Source organism: Vicugna pacos, chromosome 15 (assembly GCF_048564905.1).
Source record: "Vicugna pacos chromosome 15, VicPac4, whole genome shotgun sequence".
NCBI classification, from domain to species: Eukaryota; Metazoa; Chordata; class Mammalia; order Artiodactyla; family Camelidae; genus Vicugna; species Vicugna pacos.
The window spans coordinates 5,539,034-5,545,033 of NC_133001.1; the positions used below are offsets into that span (position 1 = coordinate 5,539,034).

The window sequence follows — 6,000 nt, forward strand, 5'->3', positions numbered from 1 at the left end:
TTAAATTTAACAGACGTATTGGGGATCAAACCCATGATCTCATGCATGCTAAGCATGCTCTCTACCACTGAGCTATACCCTCCCCCTCAAAATTATGTTTTTAATCAAATGTTTAACTGAATGTTCTTTGCCTTCCAAATCTCCCAAAACTCTTTAAAAGCACAAATCCTGCTTGCAAAAAACAAGTCTCTAGACCTCAATTCTTGAGCTTCTGTCAAGATCACTGATCACAAGAAGGCACCATATTTGTAAACAAATACTGAGATCTACTTTGTAAAACTGATTTCAGTAAATACAAATACTTCATTGTGGATATCTCCCTTTTAAAATGGAACTACTATATATATATATATATATATATATATATATATACACACACACAAACACACACACATATATATACACATACATAAGTGAAAAGCTTTGCTGTACACCTGAAACTAATGTGGTAAATCAACTACACTTCAATAAAAAATAAAATTAAAAAAATAAATAAACGGAACTTCTAAAATATCACAGAAAGCATAAACTTCATTATACTTGTGTTGTCATAATTATTTCACCAAGGGAAGTGAATTTGATTTCACTGGGCTCTAGACTGTGACGTCTGATTGTCATTGCATTTGCCTGATTACCAAACATGCTAACCAGCTGAAGAAGGAATGTTATCCTTACTTAGCACCTCGCCAACTTTAGAAGTGGTTAATTATAAATCACTGTACTTAGTCTGTATTATACACTGAATGCCTCTTTCTGGCAAAAAGGATGTTTAGCCCAGAAGGTCAGTTATGATTTCTATAGACTGTTGCTTCTACAAAGCCATTTTCATATTAACACTGGAAGATCATATTAGTCCTACTACAAGGATGCTTTTTAAGTTTGCCACAATTATGTTTTAAAAAGTGATCCGATGTTACAGCACTGTGTCGTTTGTATTTCCCTCTGGTGTAGGGTTACATACTCCCTCTCACACTGAGGCAGACCACAGTCTGTTCGCACCATAACCATCGCAGCTGCATCACAGGTCGCTGACCAGGGAGCACTCCAGGGTCTGGTGGGGCAGGGAGCCAGCTCAGGCCAGCAGCGGCATGCCAGGTGGGGCCTCTGAGTTGAAGCTGCTGGTGACGGGTTTGGGATGGGGGGCTTCAAGAGAAACGAGAACTCCCGGATGTCCCAGACCCCGGGGGTGTATAACCTTCAGAAAACCGGGGGTCGATCAGCATGGCACTCATCTCAGTCAAATCACAGGAGCAGAGCAAGCACAGCCCACACAGCAAAAGCCCTGGCAGGTTCTGAGAAGCCCAGAAGAGGAAGATAGGCCAGGAGCCATTCCACGGTAGCACCAAATCAGAGGCTCCAGCCACCTGCCAGCTCTAAACCAGGAGTCACCCAGACCCAGGTGTAAACCCCATGGAGCATGATGAGGAAAACCAGAAGCACAGTCCAAATGGCAAAGATACGTGCTCACAGGTAATCACTAGAGATGCCCAAACGCCAATATGTTTTGCTGCGTCATTGGCAAAATTTGATGGATTAATGGTGGGGGCGGTCACACTTAATTTCAAAGATGTGCTTCAGTTACCCTTGGCCCTTTAGTAGGACACCTTAGAAGCAGGTTTCATTCCTTCTACTCAGCTTCTCAAACTGAGATTTGCAGGAAAAACAGATCAAACTCGTGATGAAGAGTTGAAAATGTGTGAGCTTAGCTACTAAAAGGAATTTAATGATGTAAAACGAAAGAACAAACGTATCTTTCAGAACGGAGTAGATCTGTTGTTAAAACTTCACTCTGGAGCTATATATATAACCTCTCATGACACTTCTCTGAAAATTTTATAGTAGGTGAGAAGTCAATTATCATGAACAGAGGCAGCATAGCAGGATTCACTGGACCTCCCATTCAGTTTATTTCGAGGAGTATTTCTTGAGCATGACCTTACGGCAGGACCAAGGACAGAGATGCAGGGAACACAAACGTGGATCAGACTGTCCCTGTCTCCCTTCAGTTTCCACACCACAGGGCAAAAAGGGAGGTTCCGAATAAGGAGAGATCCCTTCTCATCTGGGAGACAGGGTGTGATCAGGGATGGTTTCACTGCAGAATTTCAATTACATCTAGGAGGGCACAGGAGACTTTGAGTAGGAGAAACAGACAGAGGCCATCTAAGAGCAGGGTGTGGCAAAAGCAAACAGGTGGCTGAGAAGCACAGAAAGTACTGAGCACAACCTCCAAGGCAGGCAGAAATGGGAAGTAAAACTGGGGGATAAATAGACAGCTCTGTCTTCTTCATTGTCAGTGGAAATCCGCTGAAGATGTTTAAACGAGGAAGCAAAGGGACAATGGAAGCTGTACTTGGCAAAACCCAGTGTGGAGGTATGAGCAGACTGGGAGCACGAACATTCCCCAGACGTTTGCGTCTGTCACCAGGACTGTGGGAACATGGCTGCAGTTCTAGGGGGAGGTCACAGATGGCAGGCATCTGCTATTTGCAAGAATCCTGGAGAAAAAAGAACTATCCCAGTCCAAAGATCAAAACTGCCCTGCTGGGAGACACAGGTACAAGAAGGACAGACGGGAACTAGGAAGGCAATGATCAAGCAGCAGTGAACTATCGCGAGAGCCAGGGAAGTGAACGTGGGCTGAGAAAGGAAGAATCAAATCCGAGGCTGTAAAAGAGAGGAGGTAAATGACTAACAGACCCAGGAAAAGATGCTCAACATCGCTAATTAATAGAGAAGTGCAAATCAAAACTACTATGAGGTATCACCTCACACCAGTCAGAAAGGTCATCATTCAAATCCACAAAGAATAAATGCTGGAGAGGCTGTGGAGAAAAGGGAACCCTCCCACACTGTTGGTGGGAATGTAGTTTTGCGCAGCCACTGTGGAAAACAGAAGGGAGATTCCTCAGAAGACGGAAAATACACTTGTCAAAAGCTTTGGATTCCGGGGGCAGGCTAACAAGCTCCCAAAGGCCGGGCCTCGCCCCTTCTTCTGCTGCAGCTCGCAGGTGCCCCACAGGGTCCGGGGCGGCCTCTGCTCCCAAGGCGGGCCCACCCGCGCGGGCCGGCCGTGGCCTGAGGGCCAGTCTGAGGTGCTCCGGGGCCGTCCAGCGCCCTCCCACCTCCCGGGGCTGTTCCCACACTCCAAAGCCCGCATATGAGCGGCTGCCAAGAAAGACGCGGGGTTCAGTGAGCACTAATGTTGGGGGGGGCCCCAACCAGGGCGGCGGGCCTGGGGCCCGCCTCAGGGTCCTAACGGGCCACGCGGCCAGGACCTCACCTACCTCCGCAGCCCTCCCTGTGCGCCTCCCCAGCTGCACAGCCCAGGCCTCACCCGCCGGCTCCCGACCTGCGCGCCCCCACCAGCGCCCCCTTACCAGCCGGGCGGCGGCAGCAGAGGCGACAGCAGGCGGCAGGCGGCCCAGACCCCAGGCCGCGTTCCTCTTCAGGGAGCTGGTCCAGGAGCACGCGGCTCCCGCCCGGCTTCCACTGGCTCTGGGCGCGCTCCCGCGTCCGCGCGCGCCCCTCCCCCTCCTACCCTCAGCGCGGACGCTAGGCTGCGGCTCCCGCAGTAGGGTCCCCGCGAGTGGGGCGGGGCGGCCCCACTCTGCGGCCAGGGCTGGCCAGGTCCCCAACCCCAACGCCCCCACCCCGCACCCCACAGGGTCCCAGCACCCAACTAGAACGACCACCGCCCCGGTCCAGGCCACATTCCCCAGCCCCACTCCCCCTGCTCGCCGACCCCAACCCACTCACTGCCTCTCCACCCCCTTCCAGGCCCGGTCCCGGACTGATCGGACCCCCAGGACAAGGCTCCTTCTCACCCCTAAGTCCCCGCCCCCGTCTGCGCCCCACTACGTCCTAAGCTACAGCCCCCACAAACCAAGCGGACCTCTCCTGCGTCACCCCGGGTCCCCCCACCATCCAGAGGTAGTCCCCTCACCCTTCATCCAGGAATTAGCCCCCAACCCTCAGCCGAGTCACTTCCACTCCCAGCGACCCCTCTCCCCTCTCAGCCTGTCCCCCCTCCCCGCGGGATCCCCCACACCCGGAGTGCACCCATACCCCAGCGGACCCCCTCACCCCTCACCTCGCGGGGGCGGGGCGGTCCGGGTTCCGATCACCAGGGCGACAGCCGCCAGACAGGGATACCGGGCAGAGTGGGGGCACACAGCCCTGTGTCCCAGGTTCCCGGCCTGGGCGGGCGGGGCTGCAGGCTGTTCCAATGCCTGCCCGGGTGTCCGACCCCACTCCCACGCCCCCACCCCTCCCCCTGTGCCCAGTGCCTTCTCAGAGCCCACGGGTCAAGGTGGTCCCGGGCTGCAAACCTCTCGTCAGTGGGCCTTGGGTGCTTGATGGTGCTGCCGTGAGGGAGGGGGCAGCCCGGCCCCGGGAGCAGGCGGCGGGCTGCCCTGGGAGAGCCAGTGGACTTGCTCCCATCTCTCCCGCTGCCTGGCTTGGGGGCAGCCTCTGCTGCCCCAGCTTCCTGGAAAGAATTTCTCTCTGTCAGCCTGCTCCTGGGAGGTAGTCGGGGTGTGCTCAGGAGATGGCAGGATTGGGGCTGCCCCATGCTAGAGAGGGGATTTGCTCCCATTTCCCACTCCCGGTGTCGCTGCCCCCGCCCATGCATAATAGTCAAAACAGTTTTCTTAATATAAATATCCAACTATATTAAATCCCATCCCTAGGACTGCTTGGAACAAATATGAGCTATTTGAAAACAAAGAAGACTATTATGGAAATAGAAGAGGAGTCTGAAGGGATTCAGTTTCTTAAGGGCAGTGGAACTTCTGTCTTAAGGATTGACAGCTTAGAACCCACTGGTAAGAAATGTGAGGGCCATGAGTTGACAGGTTACTATGCTTATAATTAGAATTTTTAGAAAAATTAATTTATAACTATTGTGGAGCCTCCTTTACTGAGGTATGTAGACAGACTTAATATCTTCCTAGAAGGTTTAAAATTACACCTCTGGAGAAGCCTTATATCTTTACATGTTGTGAATGTAAAGCTATACTTGGTGGGTAAGACTAAATATGTTTTAAATTTTTTCAAGTTTTTTAATATAATGTCAATAGATGCATCATTAAATTAATTTTATCAAAATTCTGTATGTTAATAAAATATATTTGTGCTTTCCATTTAGATATAGTAGTTTCTGAGCTCAATCACGGTGTTCTTGCATTAGGACTGGACACAGTAGAAGAACAAGAGGAAAAGGAGCAATTTTTTGAGAAAGGCTTAATATCTTCCACGGATTATTCAAGATTAAATAAGGAATACGTGCATAATATAAGTATAATAAACACTAATGATTAAATGATTTTTGTGTCTTTCTGTATTTTTCAAAGGCTGGTCTATGCATGGACTTAAATGTGTTGATATTTTAACAGGCAAAAGTTAAATCTTATTTTTAACTCTCTCTGTTCATTATTTTGGTTGGAGTTTCGTGTGTGTGTGTATACATATACATATATACGTATACATATATACATATGGAACATTTTGATTTGTATTTGTATTTGAGAGCCTCTAAATATCTGAAATTTCATGCCTGAGATACTGTTTAATCTAATAGCACTTTGCCAAAAAGACCTAACTAGGAAAGTAATTTGTTAAGTGATTTTCCACAGATAAGGTAGATAAGAGAACCCAGGTAGCTTTTGTAAACTCAGGGGAGATCAGACCAGAAAGGGAAGGAGGAACCAGGCAGCGAAGACTGACTGGGCTTGTGTCCTGCCTTTGGGTGTGGTCAGCCCTGACGCTGACCAAGAGGCCTCATCTGTCTTGGGAATCCTGCTAGCTGACTGAGCTGGGGCTCTACAAGTGCCATAGACCTTTGGCAGTCTCAAGACTTTGGTGAAACCTGATCTCTTTAATTTCCTCAGTTTCAGTTTTTCATTTAATTTTTTAAAATATAAATGGAAGTCAGATTACAGTTTAAGATTTTAAGAACACCTTTAAGAACACCAAACTATAATTAGACAAAGTGGCAGG

General features: G+C 49.2%; 1 long non-coding RNA gene across 1 annotated transcript in view; it reads right to left on the bottom strand.

Moving 5' to 3' along the window:
• The window catches only part of LOC140685640 (uncharacterized), a 28,203-nt gene extending 24,690 nt beyond the window's left edge, over positions 1–3,513 (bottom strand). The window contains exon 1 of the long non-coding RNA XR_012058892.1: positions 3,381–3,513. This is a non-coding gene — a long non-coding RNA (uncharacterized lncRNA). The remainder of the gene's footprint in view (positions 1–3,380) is intronic.
• Positions 3,514–6,000: the final 2,487 nt, after the last annotated feature.